Consider the following 22,910-nt stretch of genomic DNA (forward strand, 5'->3'; position numbering starts at 1 on the left):
TGTCAGTCAGTGCATCTGGAAGCGGAAAACTGTCAAAAAAGTGTGAAACAAAGTCTGTTGCATTCTTTAAGTCAAACGCCAGATCGCGCCGGAAGCATATTCCTGTTTTTTTCTCTTTCATTTCTAAAATGAGAGAAATAAATTTCACGCTGAATTTCCTTACCAGTGAAAGCTGTAACACTAGGCCCTTTTTTTCAGCTGGGAGAGGGAGGCGGGCAAACTGAAGGCGCAGGCGCGGAGAGTACGCATTACTCGAGCAAGCAAAGCAACAATTCCACCTGACACTCAGTGAACGGGATCGGCAAGGAGTGGAGATGTGAGGATTCACCTGGGCTTGAGCCAAAGGGAACGGGGCAAAGGGTGAAGGTGTGGGGGATTCACTTAGGGCGGAAGGAAAGTAACTGAACCTGACCAAAGATGTGAAGATTCACCTGAGACCGAAGGGTGAGAGAGAGAGCAAAAGGTGTGGGGATTCACCTCTGACTGAGGGCAAGGGGAGAAAGGGACTCAAGATTGATCTGGGATTGAGCAAAAGAGAGAAGGACCAATGGTGTTAGAATTTGCCTGGGACTTAAAGGGAGAGAAAAAGTTCTAGGATCCAATAATATGCGTGGGAACTAATACAAAAATAGATTAAAGATGTGGGTTTTCATCCGTGACTGAAAAGAACTAGGCTACAGCTGTGGGGAATTCATTAGCATTGAGGAAAAAGGGGAGAAAATGGTGCAGTAACTGCTTTCTTTCCCTTTATTGAGCTCAGCCCCGGGTGAATTTTCACAACTTTGGTCTCTTCTCCATTTTCCTCAGTCCCAGGCAAGTCTCCACATCCTCGAACAGAAGGAAAAGATGTGGGGATTCTGTTTCTCCAGTCATAGGTGAAAGTAGGCAAAGGTGCGGAGCACACACTGGAAGGGTCAGCAGTGACCATAAGATCAAATGGGTCAACCACTTCAATGGGGTGGCTGTAAGGGTAAAGGCAAATCTGGATATTCCACCATGAGTGGCTCTCTGGTTGACTTCTGAAAACTTGGCATTGTGAGCTGTGAGAATGCAGAGTGGCTTCAGGGAGTTACAGATTGGTTGACTGAATGGACTTGGCTGCTGATGTATAATGTGGACAAAATGTTTTTAAAAATAACAACAGAATATTTTTTAAATGATGAGAGTTTGAAAGATGTTCAAATAGCCTGGGTTGTTGTAAATTAAACTGTTAGTTAACAGATGGTCAGAAAGCAATTAGGAAGACAAGTAGTATTTTGGCTTCAATTGCAAGAGAATTTGAGTACAAAGGTGCCTGGATCCACTTATGAAGGACTCTAGTGAGACCAGGTCAAGAATATTGTGTACAGGTCTGGTCTTCCAACCTAAGGAGAATTTTCTGGTAATAGAGGGAGTGTAGCAAAGGTTCACCAGATTGGTTTTTGAATTAGTGGGTTTAATGTACGAGGACAAGTTATGCAGGCTGGTCTTATGGTCTCTGGAAGAGTAAGAAGTGACTTCATCAAAATATACAACATTCTTACAGGGCTTCACAAAGGAAATGCAAAGATGATATTTCCACTGCCTGGGGAATTCAGAAGCAGGAGTCACAGTCTCAAATATTGTCACTCAGGACAAAGATGAGAAAGATTTCTTTTCCCCCAGAGGTAAGTGATAGAATTCTCTACCCAACTGGCCTATGGGGCTAAGTTGTTGAGTGCATTCAAGAGGGAAATTAAAAGATTTGTATACATTATGGGGTTAGTTCAGTTAAGTGTGGTACAGAGGTGCATCTAATGGAGCTGCCTCCTCACAGCTCTAGTGACCTGGGTTCCATTGCTGTCTTTGTGGATTTTGCACATTCTTCCTGAGATAATGAAAGTCTCCTCTGGGTGCTGTTTCTTCTTGCATCTCAAAGGCGTGTGGGTTTTATATTATTCACCACTGCAATATGCCCCAAGAGTATATGTGAGTGGTAGAATCCAGGGGTAGTTGATGGGAATGGGAGGAGAATAAAAAAAATGGGACTAATGTAAATAGATGCTTGATGGTCAGCACAGACTTAGATGGGCTGAAGGGCTTGCTGGATGACCCTATGACTTCTGATTTTCATGGCATTATGGTAAAAGATTGGCCTTGATCTCACCGACTGGCAGAGTACACCTGAGGTGCCAGATGTCTTACTCTTGCTTCTATATCTATTTGGTTTCCAGCTCGCAACCTACGATCTTTGTACTACTACCCTTTGTCCTACTACCCTTTGTCCAACTGAACCAGCAATCTATAATTCTATCATCCCAATCAATCCGCAACCGGCCAGTTCATTTTCAGAACATTCAACTGAACTAATTTTAACAAGCAGAGTTGAAATTTATTCAGCAAAACAATGTTTCTTTGAAAAATTGTTCCCTAAAATGAGATGAATGGTTTCTTTATTTAATCATGTTGCATGAATTTCTAATCTTGAAAAGGTTATGTAAAGTGATATTGCATTAATTCCCTTTTATTATGAGATCTGGATCATATCACCATTTTGTCCAAGTTTTTACATTGAGGAAATTGAAAGGAGACCTGTATATTCTTTTAAATAAAAAGGATCAGGTTGAAGATAAACTATTTAGTTTTGACTGTTACAAAGGAAGAAAGAGGTAAAAGTACAAAATTAGGAAGACTAAAAATTGGAATATAATTTTCAGCAGAGGATAATGTACACACACAGCACACTCGTACAAAGCATGAAATGTCTATCAATCTGTGGAAAATGGAATTTTAACTGTCTAATACACAATAGAAAGCTAGAAGAGAAACTTAGGGGGTAAAACACATTGTGGAACATGGTGATTCATTTGTTAGTAGTACTGGGATTCTCACAGACAATTGCTTTCATGTTGGGTTTCTTGAATTTTTGTTTTTGTCAGTCACTTACTAATCCTCTCTGGGGTGACTCGGTGGTACAGCAGTTAGTGTTGCTACCTTGCAGCTCCAGAAACCAGAGTTCAATCCAAACCTGGATTGCTATTTGTTTGGGGTTTATATATTCTCCCTGTGACCAAGTGGGATTCCCCAGGTGCTCCAGTTTCCTCCCACATGCCAGACGTTAATTGGCTAATGTAAATTGCCACTGGTCTAAGTGGTTGGCAAAAGAATTGGAGGGGGGTGAGAGGGGGAATTGATGGGGGAGGGGGGAAGTGGGATTAGTCTAGATGGGAAACTGCTTGATTGTCTGCATGTATTCAGTGGGCTAAAGGAACCGTTTCTGTGCTTTATAACTCCATGCTCTCCTCCTCAAGCCAGGGTATATACGTTATCAGCAAGGCTGCCATTTATTGCCCATTCAGTTGCCCTCATGAGGTTTGTAGTGAACAATCTTATTGAACTGCTGCAAACTTTCTGATGACGATACTTCTATGAGATGCTGTCTCAGCCATTTCAAAGATATTTTTGATACCCCTGAAACCTAAATTTCCCTTTTATTCAATATTTTACTCCTGTGACTTTCCCCATCAGAATCTACATCTTGAATTGGATAAATTAATTAACTTTGGAAAATTTGTAATGACACTTCCATTGTCTTAATTTAAAAGCTTCCACTAGCCAATTGGATCTAAATTCCATCAGCAAGCTGAGACATCACAGCCAAACTGATCATATGCTATGTTCACCAACATTATGATGGATATTACCTGCCAGAGGCATTAGGTTGAACAGCACCTGGAACCCTGACCGAATTTTCAACACCTCCATACAAAATGGGGGAAAAATATCAGGTTCAAGAACTATGCATCCTATAACGTTAAGATTTCGCCTCATCAATCATATTAAGTCTTCCTTACTTATAGAATTAGTGTTAAGTTGAGCAAGACTATGGCACAGATTGGCATAATTACTCTAGAAAATATAAGTTAATTGTGTAGGAGGTAACAAACTGGTGTCAATAGAAGATTGGCTGGCTTACAGGAAACAGAATAGGCATAGATGGGTCTTTTTCTGGTTGGCAAGATGCAACAAGTATTACAGTGATCCGTGCTGGGCTTCAACATTTTACTATTTATATAAATGAGTGGGAAGAAAGTATGGTTGCTAAATTTGTTCGTGACATAAAATAAATTGTGAAGAGAACAGAAGATGATTTGGTTAAGTGAGTGGAGAAAAGAGCTGGAGTATAATGTGAGAAGATGTGAACTTGTCCATTTTGGCAGGAAAAATAAGAAACAATTTTCTCTAAATGGTGATAAACATAGAAATCTGAGGTGCAGAGGGAACTGGGTATCCTAGTATATTCACAAAAAACTTAATGCAGATTCAGTAAGTATTTAGAGAAGCTAACAGAATTTTATCATTTATTGTTAGGGGAATGCAAAAGTATGAGATTCAGTTAAATAGGGCATTGGTGAGATCTCATCAATAGTACTGTGACAGTATTGGTTTTGGTTTTTAAGTAAGGATGTAGATGCATTGAAAGCAGTTTGGAGAACATTTACTGGACTCCCAGCTGGAATGGGGGTGGAGGTTGTCTTATGAGGAAAGGCTGGACTGGCTAGGCTTGTATCTGTGGGAGTTTAGAAGAATGAGAGGGGACAAATAAAATCCTGAGGGATCTTGACAGGGTGGATGTGTAGAGGATGTTTCCTCTTGTGGCAGAATCAAGAACTAGAGAATCACTTTAAAAATAGGGTTTGCTCATTTAGGACAGAGATGAGATGAAATTGTTTCTCTTGGAGTGTCACAAGTCTTTGCAACTCTGCTTCCAATTTCCTTTGAGAAAGAGAATCTTTGAATGTTTTTAAGGTAGACGCAGATAGCTTCTTGGAATTGGTTTATTATTGTCACATGCACCGAGATACAGTGAAAACTTTTCTTGCATACCCTTCATACAGATCAATTCATTACACAGTGCATTGAGGTAGTACAAGGTAAAACAATACAGAATGCAGAGTAAAGTGTCACAGCTACAGAGAAAGTACAGTGCAGGTAATAAGGTGAAAGGTAATAATGAGGTAGATTGTGAAGTCAAGAGTCCAATGGTCTTATAACAGCAGAATTGAAGCTGTCCTTGAGCCTGGTGGTATGTGCTTTCGGGCTTTTGTATCTTCTGCCCAATGGGATAGTGGAAAAGAGAGAATGTCCAGGGTGGGTGGGTCTTTGATTATGCCAGCTACTTTACCGAGGCAGCGAGAAGTATAGATGGAGTCCATGGAGGGGAAGCTGGTTTCCGTGATGTGCTGAGCTGTCTCCACAACTCTCTGCAGTTTCTTGCTGTCCCAGGCAGAGCAGTTGCCGTACCAAGCCGTGATGCATCCAGATGGTGCGTCATGGCTTGGTATGGCAACTGATCAATGGTGCATCGATAAAAGTTGGTGAGTGTCAAAGGGGACATGCCAAATTCCATTAGCCTCCTGAGGAAGTAGAGACACTGGTGAGCTTTCTTAGCCATGCTTTCTTTGGTTCTTGAAAAGCAAGAGGGTGAAAGGTTGCCACAGGTAGATGGGTATGTGGAGCTGAGGTTACAGACAATTTGTCAGGACCATTTTTAATGAAGGAGCCGACTCGTGGGGCCAAATGGTTTATTCCCGCACCTAAATTTACTGACATAGATATGACTTTGCACAAAATGACGATCCACCAACATTCAAGTCTCTTGCATCACCACCCCTGGTTACTGCTCCACAGGGACCATATGCCCACCAGTTCGGTAGATACTGTATAGAGGGAAAAAGCAACTTGGACTTGCACAGCACTTTCTGTAATTGCAGAATGAATATACAGCCCATTAAATATTTTGGAAGGAAAGCCACTGTTTTAATTTAGGAAACATGGCAAGCAACTAATTCTCAGGAATACCAATGAAGTAATGACCTAATAGTTGTTTTTATTTTACATTAAATGTGTTGGTTGAAGGTTAAATGACTTGTAAAATTTGATTTTTTTGTTTAAAGAAGTTAGCAATGACAAAGTTCAATTGTAAAAAACCCGGGTGGTAGCCTCAGATTTTTTAATAGCACCACCATCTCTATATGGTCCTCAATTAATACCTTAGAAGCCATCATTAAGCAGAATTTTAATTGGGCCCATGACATCATGGCTACAAAAGCAGAGAAGAGTTTGTGTACCCACTGATGAATGGCTCACCTTCTGATCTCTCCATTTATCACATTGTTTGGAATGTGATGGAATTCTCAGTACTTGCAGTCATAACAGTGCTAAAGAACATCATCAAAAATGCAGGACAAGGCTGCAAAGTTTGTGCAATGGGTAACAACGTGCTTCCAATTTTGCACCTGATTCCATTCAAAGGGACCCTGCACCATGAGGAAAGCTTCCTCACAAAAGCATACACTCACTTTCCCTGGTGCTTTCTGGCAAGAGAGAATAATATATATTCAGCTCATATGGAACAGATAGCAGCTATAACCTCCCTTAAGCAACAATGTGCAGCAAACTGTGAAAAGTTGTACATATCTATGGCTGCAATCTGAAACAAGCCTGATATGTAAAAGCCGATGACCATCATGATGTTAATAGACATCGGCAAGGTAGTTCTTGCCCTGCTCTGTTATTGGAGTTGTAATCAGAGAACATAGCATATCACAGTGAGATAATCTTTAAGGACTTTTCAGGCTCCATGGTAGAGGCTCTGGGCTCCAACTGGTAATTAATACCTGATGAAGGCTCTGTACATGTGCTAATTAGAACCAGTCAGGAGAATTTTGCAGTCTCTTTTTACAATATTTTTATTAAATCCATGACAAAAATACAGAGGACATGCATCAAAAAAGAAAGTAAAAATACTACTGAATACATTGTATTAAGTCGTACTTAGGATTACAATACTCTAAATCAATAATCACATATAGTAGTTAGTTAATAAGGAAAGAAAAAATTGAAATATTATATTACAAAAAAAAATCTACCCCCACTACAAAAACCCGAAGCTGTTAGATAGAAGAAACAGCAAGGAAAAACCTTAAAAAAACAGAACGGTGTCAGCCAATATCTGCATTTTAGTCCCCAAATCAGAGATTTTGAAAATAATTCAAAAAGGGTCCCCACAGGGTTTGAAAGTCTAGGTTAGATTCAAAAACTGAACAGCGAATCTTCTCTAGATTCAAGTATGACATAACATCCCGTAAACATTGAAGATGCGTAGACGGAGTAGCTTCCTTCCATTTAAGCAATACTGCTCTCCTGGCTATAAGAGAAATAAAAGCCAGAATATGTAAATCAGAAGCCCTCAAAGTTATATCTTTTTCTCCAACAATCCCAAATAGTGCAGTCAAAGGATTAAGTTTAAAATTTATTTTAAAAAGTACAGAAAAAGTATGAAAGACCTCTGTCCAATATTTTTAAGACTCTGACACATCCAAAACATGTGAATTAAGGAAGCCACTCCGTTATTGCATTTATCACAGTAAAGAGATATATCAGAATAAAAATGGGATAGTTTACCTTTAGACAAGTGAGCTCTATGGACCACTTTAAATTGAAGGAGAGAGTGACGAGCACATAATGATGAAGTATTAACCAACTTGAAAATTTCATTCCAACTTTCCTCGGAAATTGACATCTGCAAATCTTGTTCCCAAGCGTTTTTAATTTTATCTAGTGGCACCTTACTTATTCCTAGTAATCTGTCATAAATATTAGATATTGAGCCATCCTGAAAGGGTTCCAACTTAAAAATTACATCTAATAAATTCTTATCGGGACACAAAGGAAAAGAATGTAATTGGGATCGAAGAAAATCTCTAACTTGTAAATATCTAAAAAAAAATGAGTTTTTGGTAAATTATAAAAGAAGACTTTTAAACTTCAATGTGGAACCAGACAGGGATGTCCTTTGAGCCCTTTGCTCTTTGATTTGGCCTTAGAACCTTTAGCTATTTCTTTCCAAGAATCTAGAGATATCTTTGGTATCTCCAGAAGAGGTATTAACCATAAAGTTTCTCTATATGCTGATGATTTATTACTCTTTATATCTAATGTTGAAGCCTCCTTACCTCCTATGCTTTCTTTACTTTCTTGCTTTAGTCATTTTTCAGGCTACAAATTGAATTTATACAAGAGTGAATTTTTTCCTCTGAATAATTTGGTACCATTTGATATTAATATTCCTTTTAAAATTGTAAGAAATCATTTTACCTATTTTGGAGTGTCAATTACTAAAAATTATAAGCATTTATTTAAAGAATTTTTTTTACCTTATTATACTATGTGAAAAGGGTTTTATCAAGTTGGTCTCCCCTTTCTATTATCATTGATTGGCTGAATTAATGTTATTAAAATGAATATTTTACCTAAATTTATATATCTATTTAAGGCTTTACCTGTTTTTATTCCTAAATCTCTCTTTGACTCTCTTGAGTCAATTATATCTTCTAAAATATGCAATAATAAACATCCTAGATTAAATAAAGTTCACCTTCAGAAGGTTAAAAAGAATGGAGGTTTAGCCTTACCTAATTTTAGATTTTATTACTGGGCAGTCAATATACAAAATCTTATATTTTGTTATATTACATTAATCGAGAGGCTTGTCCAGTATGGGTCTCTTCGGAAATTAACTCTGTTAAAAAATTTTCTATTATTTCTCTGCTTGGTTCTCCACTTCCTTTATCATTAATTAAACTAACAGATAATTTAGTAGTTAAACATGCCTTGAGGATTTGGTTACAATTTAGAAAATATTTTGGTTTATTGAGTTTTTCTTTGTCCAGTCCCACTTTCTCTAATTACTTTTTTAAACCTTCTATGACTGATGTAGTTTTTAAAGAGTGGGACAAATTAGGTATTACTTGTTTTCAAGATCTGTTTGTTGGAGGAAATCTTTCTTCGTTTGAACAATTGTCTACCAAGTATAATTTACCAAAAACTCATTTTTTTAGAATTTTGCAGTCTCAAATGTCTCCCAAATGATTCTATGGAAAAGTTTGCAGGTGGTGTTACCTCACCACCAGCTACACTGGAGTAAGAGGAAGATCCTAAGGAAGCTAGAGAATCCTATTCTGGACAGGCTGTTAGTGAGCAACTCATCGCTGCACCATGCCCAATCAACAGTAGTTCTCATTTATATCCTCCCTCTGTTGCTGACCATCACAGCATCCACTTGATCATGCAACTAACATGAAATCAGACATAAAATCACTGTATCAAACGTCAAACCGCGCTAATTTATACAGACAGCAACAAATCACTCTCGTTTATGACCTTAAGACCAATTTTCTGTGCCTTTACCTGTCCTAATGATCCTACCTCCAAGCTGACTTCCTGTGGAGGAGACTGTAGATGACCTTGTAGGGCAATCTTGAGCAGATTTGGGCTGAGGAAGCCCAGTGTTGGTCTGGACCTTCTCATTAGGAGTAGAAGCAATCTGATCTGGCTGGCTGATAGACAACAGCAAAGGCAGCTAAAGAATGATGGTCATGAGATCATGAATTGGATAATCCTGAGAGAGGGACAGCATGTATGGTAATCTGTTGGAAAAATGGATTATTGGACTGCTGTGACATCCTACAAGCTCCTTTGGTATTGCTATCCAGAACCATGTTGGCAGCGATCTGTCCTTCCACTGCAACACTTAGATGTTGGGCAACTCCTACTCATGCTGCAATAGAAACTGAAATGTTAGATATGAGATACTGCTTGGGTTTGCAATTGTGCCTTTGCAATTGCTCACCAGTTCCATGTGGGAATAAAAGACATCCAAGCTCTGCACAAAGCCCTGAACAAATCTGCTGCTGGACTCATCCAGAGCTTTGTGGGAGGCATCCAAATGCTCAAAGCATTCCATACCAATTAGACTTACCATACATGCTGTCCCATCAAAGTCCCCTTTTGACTTCTTATCACTGATATCCACATTCGGTACATAAGTGGTGAATGAATCAAGCAGCATTCTATTCCCAACATGGTTCAACAGTATACTTTACAGTATATCTACAGATTAAATGGTGTAGAGGAGCATTGTTTTGGTTTCAAAATAAACTTTAATGGAAGCAAAGGATATTAAGGAACAAATAGACATCAATCTTTTTGGATTTTTTTCGCTGGGTAATTTTTGTTGCTGATAAAACTCAAATAGAAAACAAAAATCTCCAGCTGTAAGGTGTATGAATGCAAATGGGAATTATGTAAAATTAAATTTCACAGAACTTTTATGTATATTCATCAACATTCAGAAGTAGCTGAACTAAATAGATCAGACACATTTAGATCCATAAAGGAAAGATAGATTGCAAATCTATTCTGTATCTTTCATGATAAAATGTTGGTTGAAATTTAAATAAGACTTGACAAAACCAGTTTTCCATTGGTTCAATTAGACTGTCTGCTTTGGAGTCTTATTCTTGCATTCCTGAGTCATTTTTACCATTTCAAATGTGAAGACTCATTTCTAGCCTGATAAAGCAGATAGGTGGAGACACAAGAGACTGCCAATGCTAGAATCTGGAGCGAAAAACAAACTGCTGGAGGAACTCAGTGGCTTGAGCGACACCTGTGAGGGGAAAGGAATTGTTGATGTTGTAGCAGCTAGCTACACACTACAAAATGAAGGCACAGAGTCGCTGGTTTCGAAATCAGAGGTCGAATGCTGCCAGGGGCGCGGTGCGCCTTTAATATCCCAAAACTTCCAGCGCTACAGTTCCCGCGCTGACGTCACGCGCGGGTCACCTGACCTTCCCGCGCGCGGGCTTTCCCAGCCTAACGCTGGGGAAGAAGGGGGGCCCCGCGCCATCTTGGATCGGGGCCTCCGACAACGTTGTGATGTCGGGAGCCGGTTCAATGCCAGTGCGGTGAGTCGCTACATAACCTCCCCCCCCCCAGAACCGGCAATACCGTCGCGAAAACCAGAATTAAATAAACTATGACTTGGGTGGCCTGCCCCTGCGCCGCGCTCGTTGTACCACCACGGGTTGGTCCAAGTCTAAATGAGCCGGCTTCAGCTGGTCAACCGTAAACACCTCCTCGCACTCCCCAATGTCCAGCACGAACGTAGACCCATTGTTCCTGACGACCCGCAATGGCCCTTTGTTCGGCCGTTGCAGCGGTGATTGGTGTGCGCCCCTCCTGACGAAGACAAACAGTCTTGGAGGGTAGTCGGCATATGGGTCGGGACCTGTCCGTGTCGCGAGGTGGGAATCGGGGCCAGGCTTCCAAGCCGCTCGTGCAGCCGGTCGAGCGCCGTGGCAGGTCCTTCCTCTGGCCCCCGAGGGGCTGGTAGGAACTCGCCCGGGACGACTAAGGGCATTCCGCAGACCACCTTCACGAACGAGGCATGCAGGTCCTCTTTTGGTGCGGTGCGTATCCCCAGCAGGACCCAGGGGAGTTCATCTACCCAGTTGGGCCCCTTAAGGTGGGCCACGAGTGCCAACTTCAGGTGGCGATGGAACTTCTCCACCAGCCCATTGGATTGTGGGTGATAGGCGGTGGTGAGGTGGATCTGGGAACCCCACAAGTCGGCGACGGCAGACCACAGGCCGGAGGTGAATTGAGTTCCCGTCTGAAGTGATATGTGCTGGGACACCGAAACGGGCCACCCAAGTTGACAAAAGGGCCCGTGTGCAGGACTGGGCGGAGGTATCTGCGAGGCGAATGGCTTCAGGCCAGTGGGTAAAATGGTCGACAATTGTGAGGAGGTACCACGCTCCTCGGGAGACTGGAAGGGGGCCGACCAGGTTGACATGGATATGGTCGAACCTCCAGCGGGTAGGCTGAAAATCCTGCAAGGGGGCCTTGATGTGCTGCTGTACTTTCCGCCCGGGCGGCCACCTTCCGGGGTTCACTGAAATCAGCATCCGCCAGGAGCAGGTGGATGTCGTCTGGTAACTGCTCCAGGAAGATCTGCTCAAACAGCAGGCAGGGTTTATGCCCGTCTGCCAGGGCCAACTCTCATTCATGAGCGTGGAGGGGGGTCTGTCGCCCAACCCATTGAGGTGGAGTAGGCGGGAGGCCTGTTCGCGTCGGGAAAGGCCGAAAGTCTCGAGAAGGAGGGTCTTGAACTTATCATACTTCTCCTCTGGGGGCGCCTGGATGAAATCCTCGACCTGGGCTGTGGTGTCTTGGTTGAGGGCACTCACCACGTAATAGTACTTGGTGTCATCCCTGGTGATCTGGCGAACCTGGAACTGGGCCTTGGCCTGGTCGAACCAGACACTGGGCCAGAGGGTCCAGAAGGTGGGCAGTTTAAGGGCTACTGCCTGTATCTCTTATTGTGCAGACATCGTGGGTCCAAAAACGTTTGGGCCTGTCGGGGTCACCAATGTAGCAGCTAGCTACACACTACGAAATAAAGACACAGGGTTGCTGGTTTCAAAATTAGAGGTCGAATGCCAGCAGGGGTGCGGTGTGCCTTTAATATCCCAAAACTTCCCGCGCTACAGTTCCCGCGCTGACGTCACGCGCAGGTCACCTGACCTTCCTGCGCGTGGGCTTTCCCAGCCCAACGCTGGGGAAGAAGGAGAGCCCTGCGCCATCTTGGATCGGGGCCTCCGACGACATCGCGATGTTGGGAGCCGGTTCGATGCCGGTGCGGTGAGTCGCTACAATGTTTCCAGTTGAGACTCTACATTAGAGTAGATAGATAACTTTTTGTTTAGATTCTATTTGTACTTAATTCTTATTGGCAATTATGAACTCTGTAAGATCGGCACATCTTAACTCATCATTCAATCTATCCATTCATTTGTTTCCATGGTGAAACACGTGATTTCCATTTTCCATTTTCTCAGATCAAGCTGTTTGGATTGGGAACTAAAAGGTGAAAATTATGTGGTAAAACACAAATTTATCAACCCAAGTGTAACGCTGCTGAACAACCATTGTAGATACAATTACTTAGTGAACTTTAATTCATAAAGTATTTTTTTTAATTTTAGAAACTGTTAATGAGCCAAGGCCAGAAGCATAAATATAATGAGCAATTTACTTAAAATGTGAACATAATTTTGTTTTTTGTTTCATCCTGGAATAAAATTATACAAAACAGCCTCAATTATTAAATTGCACATAGGAGGTGACATTAATAGGTTTTTATAGTGAACAGGTTAATGAGGTATGAATTAAGAAGCTAGAGTGGATTATGAAATTAATATATCTTATGTCTTTTCCCAATCTTTTATATCTTAGCTGTCAAAGACATATAATGCTTAATTACCTGGAAGAATATGCAAGAAACCTAATGGAAAGATGAAGGAGCAATACACAAAAAGTGCTAGAGGAACTCAGCAGGTCAGGCAGCATCTACGGAGGGAAATAAACAGTTGACATTTCAGGCCGAGACCCTTCATCAGGACTAGAAAGGAAGAGGCCAGAAGCCAGAATAAGAAGATAGGGGGAGGAGCACACGCAAGCAGGTGATGGGTGAGTCCAGGTGATAGGTGAGTCCAGGTGAGAGGGGGGAGGGTAGGTGTGTTGGGGAGGTGATAGGTAGAAGAGGCAAAGAGCTGAAGAAGAAGGAATCTGGTAGGAGAGGGCAGTGGACCATGGAATAAAGGATGGGGGAGGGGAGGAGAGGAAATGGGTAGGTCATCAAGGCGGGGAAAGGGAGCCACAGGAATAAGGGAAAACCAAAATCCTTTATTCCATGGTCCACTGCCCTCTCCAACCGGATTCCTCCTTCTTCAGCCCTTTGCTTCTTCTACCTATCATCTCTCAGCTTATTACATCTTGCCCCCCCCCATATACCTACCTCCCCCTCCCACCTAGACTCGCCTATCACCTGCCTGCGTGTGCTCCTCCCCCTCCCCCCACCTTCTTATCCTGGATTCTGCCTTCTTCCTTTCCAGTCCTGATGAAGGGTCTCGACCCAAAACGTCAACTGTTTATTTCCCTCCATGGATGCTGCCTGACCTGCTGAGTTCCTCTAGCACTTTTTGTGCATTGCTCCAGATTCCAGCATCTGTAGAATTTCTTGTGCATCCGGAAAGATAAAGGAAGTACTGCATGTGCTGGAACTTAGGTACTAATAAGCTGTTATTTTTATGTATTGGTTAACTTTATTGGGCTGTAAATAACCACCAAAATGTTTCCAAATTCAGGGAACAAAATTTAGTTTTCATCTGAATTAATGTTTTAAAATACTAAAGTGCATAATTAGAAAAAAAAATGTAAAAATTCTTGAAAGTAGCTGCAAGAACTCGGGGAATGTTTTAGAAACTGTGCCAGTAATTTTGAAGCAAGTGTCAAACATGCCAACTCATACATAACTTGGGTTAGAGGAACCAACGCTCCTAACTTTGTTCTTACAGTACAAATAGATTTTGGGAAAACATTTTTTGTTCACCTTTGTAATTAATTGATATTTACCTTCTGTTAACACATCGGTCAAGTAAAAATGATCTTTGGAACCTGAAATAAAAACATAAAATGCCGGAAAAACAGAGTATATCTACCAATATTTTGAAACAGTAAAACTGGTCATTGAATAGGCATCATCTGTTCTGAATGTACTGCAATTTATAACCAGACTGTTGGAAAGTGAACAGCTAATGTAATGCATTTTTGGATAATTATTAATAACATTAGCTTTATACATTGCCTCAGCATATCAACAAGCATTATTGTAAAAGTATTGAAAAGTGCTTTATAAAATGCTGACTAAATCAACACAGTCATGAAGCGCTCTACAAAATGCAAATAAATCAATACCTTTATAAAGCTCAACATACAGTGAAAAAGTAAATAGTTTTCAGTGATCCTCTCCGAGCAGGTGCTGACTTAGATCCTTAGACCTGCTGTCATGGTGATTGCCACCAGCTTTTTTCTTGGTTGTCAGAAGTTAACAGTGAAGAGCAGAGAAAATGTAGTTTACTATGCCTCACCTACATTCAAACAAGGTAGTTGAAGAAAGTTAAAGAAGCAGGGCTCTCAGTGTGAGAAGTGGGAGCCATATAAAGACGTGAGTGTCGGGACCCAGTTCCTTTCCAGGTAGCGAGAGCCGTGACTCGGAGTGAGAAATGGGACTCTCGGTCTCTAGTGCCTAGCTAAAGTAGTGACAATGGATCCAGGGTCAGTGGTGTGTTCTTTCTGCCAGATGGGGGAGATCTCAAGTCTCCCTGATAACTACATCTGCAGGAGGTGCACCTGGCTGCAGCTCCTTGCAGACTGTGTTAAGGAACTGGAGCTGTAGCTGGATGACCTTCAGCTCATATGGGAAAATGAGGAGGTGATCGATAGAAGCTACGTGGAGGTAGCCACACCTAAGTTGCAGGAGGCAGGTAGCTGGGTGACTGTCAGGAGAGGGGAAGGGAATAGGCAGGTAGTGCAGAGTACCCCTGTGGCCGTTCCCCTCAATAACAGGTATACCGCTTTGGATACTGTTGGGGGGAGAAATGACCTACCAGAGGAAAGCCGCAGTGGTCAGGTCGCTGGCACTGTGTGTGGCTCTGTGGCTCACAAGGGAAGGGGGGAGAAAAGGAGAGCAATAGTGACAGGGAACTCTATAGTTAGGGGAGCAGACAGGGGATTCTATGGACGTGAAAGGGACTCCCGGGTGGTATGTTGCCTCCCAGGTGCCAGGGTCAGGGACGTCTCAGATCGGGTCCACAGCATTCTAAAGGGGGAGGGTGAGCAGCCAGAAGTCACGTTACACATTGGTACTAACTATGTAGGTAGGAGAAAGGATGAGGTCCTAAAAAGTGAATATGGGGAACTAGGTAGGAAGCTGAAAAGCAGGACCTCAAGGGTAGTAATCTCTGGATCGCTGCCTATGCCACGCACCGGTGAAGGTAAGAATAAGTTGATTTGGCAGATGAATGTGTGACTGAGAAATTGGTGCAGGGGGCAGTGTTTCAGATTTGTGGATCATTGGGATCTGTTCTGGGGAAGGTATGACCGGTACAAAAGGGATGGGTTATACCTGAACTGGAGAGTGACCAATATCCTTGTCGGCAGGTTTGCTGGAGCTGTTGGGGAGGGTTTAAACTAGTTTGGCAGGGGGATGGGAGCCTGAGTAATAGGTCACAGTTGGTGTACAGGTTGATGCAGCATGTAGAGAGGCTGTGGGCATTTAGGCAAAATTGCAGTCAGTTGGATGGGTTAAAGTGTGTCTACTTCAATGCAAGGGTGCAATCACTCTATTGGGAGTATTCTATAGACCCCCCAATAGCAAAAGAGACACTGAGGAACAGATCAGGAGGCAGATTTTGGAGAGGTGCAAAAATAATAGGGTTGTTGTCATGGGTAACTTCAACTTCCCTAATACTGATTGGCACGAGAAGGCCTTGGCGAGTAGGATTAAGGAAAACCCCAAGGCATTCTACTCGTACGTGAAGAATAGGAGGATGACTAGAGTGAAGGTAGGATCGATTAGGGATAGAAGAGGAAACATGCCTGGAATCGGAGGAGGTAGGGGAGGTCCTTAATACTTTGCTTCAGTATTCACCTGTGAGAGAGAACTTGATGTATGTGAGGACAGTGTAAAACAGGCTGATAAGCTATAACATGTCAATATTAAGAAGGAGGATATGCTGGAACTTTTGAAAAACATTAGGATAGATAAGTCCCCGGGGCCAGATGGGATATATCCCAGAATACTACGGGGAGTGAGGGAAGAGATTTCTGAGCCCTTGGCGATTATCTTTGCGTCCTTACTGGCCACAAGAGTAGTACCAGATGATTGGAGGGTGGAAAATGTTATTCCTTTGTTCAAGAAAGAGAGTAGGGATAACCCTGGGAATTATAGACCAGTGAGTTTTACTTCAGTGGTGGGCAAATTACTGGAAAAGATTCTTAGGGACAGGATTTATGAGCATTTGGAGAAGCATAATCTGATTAGGGATAGTCAGCATGGCTTTGTGAGGGGCAGGTCATGCCTCACAAGTCTGATTGAATTCTTTGAGGATCTGACAAAACACATTGATGAGGGTAGAGCAGTGAATATGTTTGATAAGGTTCCCCATGATTGGCTCATTCAGAAGGTCGGGAGGCATGGGATCCAGAGAAACCTGGCTGTGTGGATTCGGAATTGGCTTGCCCATAGAATGCAGAAGGTGATTGTAGATGGAGCCTATTCTGCCTGGAGGCCAGTGACCAAGGGTGTTCTGTATGGATCTGTTCTGGGACCCCCGCTCTTCGTGATTTTTATAAATGACATGGACGAGGAAGTGGAAGGGTGGGTAAGTAATTTTGCAGATGACACAAAGGTTGGTGGTGGTGTGGATAGTGTAGAACGTTGTTGAGGTTTACAGCGGGACTTTGATAGGATGCAAAGCTGGGCTGAGAAGTGGCAGATGGAGTTCAACCCAGAAAAGTGTGAAGTGATTCACTTTGGAAGGTTAAATTTGAAGGCAGAATACAGGGCTAATGGCAGGATTTTTAGCAGTGTGGAGGAACAGAAGGTTCTTGGGGTCCAAGTCCATAGATCCCACAAAGTTATTGCGCAAGTTGATATGGTTGTCAAGGAGGTGTATGGCGTGTTGGCCATTAGTCGGAGGATTGAGTTCAAGAGCCACAAGGTAATGTTGCAGCTCTGTAAAACCCTGGTTAGACCACACTTAGAATATTGTGTTCAGTTCTGGTCACCTCACTATGGGAAGGGTGTGGAAGCTTTAAAAGGGTGCAGAGGAGATTTACCAAGATGCTACCTGGGTTGGAGAGCATGTCGTATGAATATAGGTTGAATGAGCTAGGGCTTTTCTCTTTGGAGTGAAGGAGGATGAGAGGGACTTGATAGAGGTGTACATGATGATGAGGCATAGATCGAGTGGACACCCAGAAACTTTTTCCCAGGGCGGAAATGGCTAACATGAGGGGGGCATAATTATAAGGTGATTGGAGGAAAGTACAGGGGGGATATCAGAGGTAAGTTTTTTTACACAGAGAGTGGTGGGTGTGTGGAACGCACTACCAAGGGTTCTGGTAGAGGCAGGTACATTAGGGACATTTAAGAGACTCTTAGATAGGCACATGAATGATAGAAAAATGGAGGGGTATGTGGGAAGGAATAGTTAGATTGATCTTAGAGTAGGCTAAAAGGTTGGCACAACATCGTGGGCCAAAAGGTCTGTACTGTGCTGTGATGTTCTATGTTCTGTGCCTCTGGGTACATGCCTGGGGACAATGCTGAAATTCTTAAATGTAGTTGTAGTATAAAAATAGGCATTCATCACCTCCCTGATGCATATCCTGACAACTTCCTGGCAGACCTCTTTGACAGCTTATAAAGATCTAAGAATGTTATGGTTATTGTCACTTTTCAAATCAGCATGATGTAGTCATCAGAGATTCATAATAGCACTGTTGGATAGTTATAACTGCCAGCGTTCCTGTATTTACAAACTCACTTTCAACTATATGTTAATGTCACTAATGGAGGTAATTAATAACAACCACAATAGACACATTTTGCAACAGGCTAAATTATCATATACAAAAAAAACCTGCAGATGCTGGAAATCTAAAATAAAAATGGAAAATGCTGGAAATACTCAACAAATCTGGCAACATATGTGGAGAAAGAAACAGAGTTCGTGTTTCACGTCATTTTGTCTAATGAAAGGTTATTGACCTGAAATATTAATTATGTTTCTCCTTCCACAGATGCTGCCTGACCTGCTGAATATCTCCAACATTTTCTGTTTCTATTTTTAATAAACCATATGATAAAAGTATTCACTAGTTGATGTTGACATCATAACAAATAATAAAGCAGCTATAAGATGTTTCAATTTTGGGTTGGCTGGATATATGAGAAATATATGTAAATTATCGCCCATATTTAAGGATCTCCAAATCATGCTAAAGAGAAATGTATACTTGTAGGGTTTCTGTTTGATCACCGAAACGTCGTACTTCCTTTTACCATGGAACCAGTTGCAGATTGGCAGATTCAAGGCTAATCCAGCCCCAAAGTTGCAAATTGTAATGCAGGCGAATGTCAAGGGGAGATAATTAGATTCTTTCTTGTTTCATGTCTAGCAGCTCCTCAGCACAAATGTTACTTGTCACTTAGCAGCCCATCATGTAGGTTTTGCTTCGTGTAGGCACAAAACTTTCCTTATCTGAGGAAGTGTATATGGTACTGAATACTGCACTATCATCAATGAACATTCCCACCTCTGATCTTATGATGGAGTGAACAATGGAGCGAGGACTTTATTATGAACCAGCTGAAGATGGTTGGGAAGAGGATCTGCGCTGAAGAATTCTGCAGAATTCTCATTGGCCTGAGCTTATTTGCTTTTAACAGCTTTAACTATCTTCCTTTGTGCAGGGCATCAATCCAATCATTTGAAGGGTTTCTTCCTGGATGCCTCAGTGAAATGCTGCTTTGATGTTAAGGGCAGCAAGACTTAGCCCACTTCTGGAATTAAACTCTCTTTTCCCTATTTGGGAGCCGAGTGGTCCTGATGAAACCCGAACTGAGATTTGCAGAGTAAGTTATTGATAGGTGCATCAGGACAGCAGTATAGAAGACATCTTACAGAAATTTCCTGATGCTTATAGGTAGAATGGCGACACTTTCAGGCTGCTCCCAGAACACTCTATGCAAAAGATGCATTTCACTGTGTTTTGATGTACATGTGGCTAATAAAGATATCTTATCTAGTGTAGGGTTCCACAACAGCACCAAACAGCCAATAATATCTGCGAGTTGGTAGAAATTCCACTCCAGATCATCCAGCTTGCTGTAATGTTAAAACAAGCTGTGCTTTTACTTGTCATTTCTAAGATGACAGAGAGCAAAATCTGCAGAATATCTTAAATTGATGAATTGATTTGCAGTTAGCTTTATAGTGGTGCAGGTTGGTAGAGGAAGCTTGTCTTGCAGATATTGAGTGTAAGGCCCATCCTCTTGCATGCTTCAGTGAACAAGTTGACAACGTCTTGGAGCCTGGCCTCAGAGTGGGCACAACACAAGCATCACCTGCATACTGCAATTAACTACCAAGGTTTGGGTAAATTTGTATCTACGGCATAGATACCATAGGTTGAATAGGATTCTATTAGTCCTGAAAATTACTTCTACTCTGCAGGAAGTTTGTTGGAGGTAAGATGCAATGTTGCAACAAGAAAATCTGAGAAATATGCTGGGACAATGATACAGCTATGTTTGACACTGGAATTCACTGAGATTAGTTCTGTTGTAGATCCATTGGTTAACATCATGATTTGAATACACTCATGGAGCAGAAGCGAAATAGAGATGACTTTCTGTAGGCAGTCGAATCAGAGGAGAGTGTTCCACTGTCTCTGCTGACTGATGAAGTCAAAGGATTTAGTGAGGTTGATAAAGGCTATGCATAATGACTTGTGCTGCTCCCTGCATTTTCCTTAGTGATGTTATGTGGTGAAGTTCATGTACATTGTGCCTCTGGATGGATGGAATTCACACTGTAATTCTGGATTGCAGCTCTTTTGCCATGAGGAGGAAGCCAAAGGAGACAAACTGATCCTCCTGGGCAACCTCAACACCGGGGTTGGAAGGGATGTAACTGTTTGGTAAGGCGTAATTGGCAAGCAAGAATTTAGGAGGTCCTTCTCTTGACAAAATGCTAGGAGCATGGACTTGTGATAACAAAAACCTTGTTTCATCAGAGAGATGAGCACATAATGCCATAGCAGCACTTACACTCCAAACACTGTCAGATTATTATCATCATCTGCATTAGTCACTCTTTGACAGTAGCTGGATCAACCACTATCTAATCTGTTCTTACCAGACTGCAATCAGTGGTAGCAATACCTCCGGCAGCAATACCTCCGGCATGATTATCTTCAACACTGGTGCCCCACAATGCTGTGTCCTCAGCCCTCTACTCTACTCCCTATACACTCATGACTGTGTGGCCAGATTCTGTTCTAACTCCATCTACAAGTTTGCAGATGATACCACCGTTGTAGGCCGTATCTCAAACAGTGATGAGTCAGAGTACAGGAAGGAGATAGAGAGCTTAGTGGAATGGTGTTGTGACAACAACCTTTCCCTCAATGTCAACAAGACAAAAGAGGTGGTCATTGACTTCAGGAAAGGGGGTGGTGTACATGCACCTGTCTACATCAATGGTGCTGAGGTAGAGAGGGTTGAGATCTTCAAGTTCCTGGGAGTGAACATCACCAATAGTCTGTCCTGGTCAAATCACGTAGATGCCACGGCCAAGAAAGCTCACTAGTGCCTCTACTTCCTCAGGAGGCTAAAGAAATTTGGTTTGTCCCCTTTGACTCTCACCAACTTCTACCGATGCACCATAGAAAGCATCCTATCAGGATGTATCATGGCTTGGTATGGCAACTGCTCTGCCCAGGACCGCAAGAAACTGCAGAGAGTTGTGGACACAGCCCAGCGCATCACGGACACCAGCCTCCCCTCCTTGGACTCTGTCTTTACCTCTCGTTGTCTTGGTGAAGCAGCCAGCATAATTAAAACACCACCCACCCGGGACATGCTCTCTTCTCTCCTCTTCCATCGGGTAGAAGATACAGGGCACGTACTACCAGACTTAAAGACAGCTTCTACCCCACTGTGATAAGACTATTGAATGGTTCCCTTTTACGATGAGATGGACTCTGACCTCATGATCTACCTTGTTGTGATCTTGCACCTTACTGCACTGCACTTTCTCTGTAGCTGTGACACTTTGTACTGTTATTGTTTTTACCTGTACTATATCAATGCACTCTGTACTAACTCAATGTAACTGCACTGTATAACAAATTGACCTGCATGATCGGTTTGCAAGACAAGTTTGTCACTGTACCTCGGTACAAGTGACAATAATAAACCAATACCAATACCATAAACTATGCCCCAAAATGTCAGCATCAGTAGAAAAATTGTCACAGAGAGATCAATGTTAAAGGACTGAAGGAAAAGCTGGTTCTTTGCAGGCAATGCCTAAAAATCTATAAACTCTCAGTCTACAGGAGCTGCAAAATGTCAACAGTGTATGGTTTGCACTGAAGTCCACCTTAATTGGGACCTGTAAAGAGTCTCTTGACTTCTCTAGCAGGAAGAACCAGGGGTGGTTTGATGAGAATGACCATGATATTGAGGAGCTAATTAACTGAAAACTTAAGGTGTTGGATTTGAAACTCCACCATCCATAAGGGAAAAGAAAAAGCTCAATAGACTACCCAAAGGCAGAGTCCAGCAGAAAGTTCGGGACCGGAAGAACAGATGATAGATGGAGAGAGCACAAGCAGCTGAGCAACTCGCTGACAGCCGTAACATGTGGGCTCTTCACCACTATAAAAGTCATTGACAGTCCAACCTCCCAAGCTCCACCCTGCTGAGAGCCAGGAATGATTTGAATTCACAGGGACAGAGGGATAATCAAAACCTGATGGAAGGAGAACTTTGAAAGCCTCCTCAACTATGACCATGAGTGCCCTGGACTCCATCCCACAACAGCCTATAAGAGCCAGATGTTTTGCCATTGGGGTATGGCCTTCTTAATGACCAACGAGAAATTGAGAAGGCCATACCCCAATTCAAAACCAAAAGCCTCGGAAGCAGACAGTATCTCTGAGATCCTAAAACCTGGCCATGAAGAGCTTCAGTTGCAAATTCACAATCTCATCATCTACATATAGGAGGAGGAGGAGGATATTCTGACAGCTTCAGGGAAGTCCATGTAGACCACATCGACTATACTATTCTCACCAACTCTACCTGTTAGTTCATCAAAATGTTCTATTCTACTGATGAAACATATTTTGCATTTAACAAATCTTTGTTGATTTGCCTTAATTAACTAGTTTTCCTCCAAGTGATTATTAATCCTGTCCCAGATTAATAATTGCTGGTCTTATCTATACTTCATTGTTTGAACAGGTGAGTAATATTTGCTTCTCTCCTCTGGCACCAGATCCTATATCGGAAGAACATTAGAAGATTATGGTCAGCCACCGCATCCCCACACCCATCTATTTCCTCCTGTATTTCCCCAAAGATCCCTGATGACTTACCTAGTTTAAGTTCAGCCAAGTTTTCTAAT

At 42.3% G+C, this 22,910-nt stretch overlaps 1 long non-coding RNA gene across 1 annotated transcript; it reads left to right on the forward strand.

Moving 5' to 3' along the window:
- The first annotated feature begins 244 nt into the window (after positions 1-244).
- On the forward strand, positions 245-18,641 carry LOC127574692 (uncharacterized). The gene is made up of 3 exons (XR_007956952.1): positions 245-316; positions 1,526-1,646; positions 18,514-18,641. It is a non-coding gene; the product is annotated as an uncharacterized LOC127574692 (long non-coding RNA).
- The last annotated feature ends 4,269 nt before the right edge of the window (positions 18,642-22,910 follow it).

Source organism: Pristis pectinata, chromosome 9 (genome assembly GCF_009764475.1).
Source record: "Pristis pectinata isolate sPriPec2 chromosome 9, sPriPec2.1.pri, whole genome shotgun sequence".
Taxonomy (NCBI): domain Eukaryota; kingdom Metazoa; phylum Chordata; class Chondrichthyes; order Rhinopristiformes; family Pristidae; genus Pristis; species Pristis pectinata.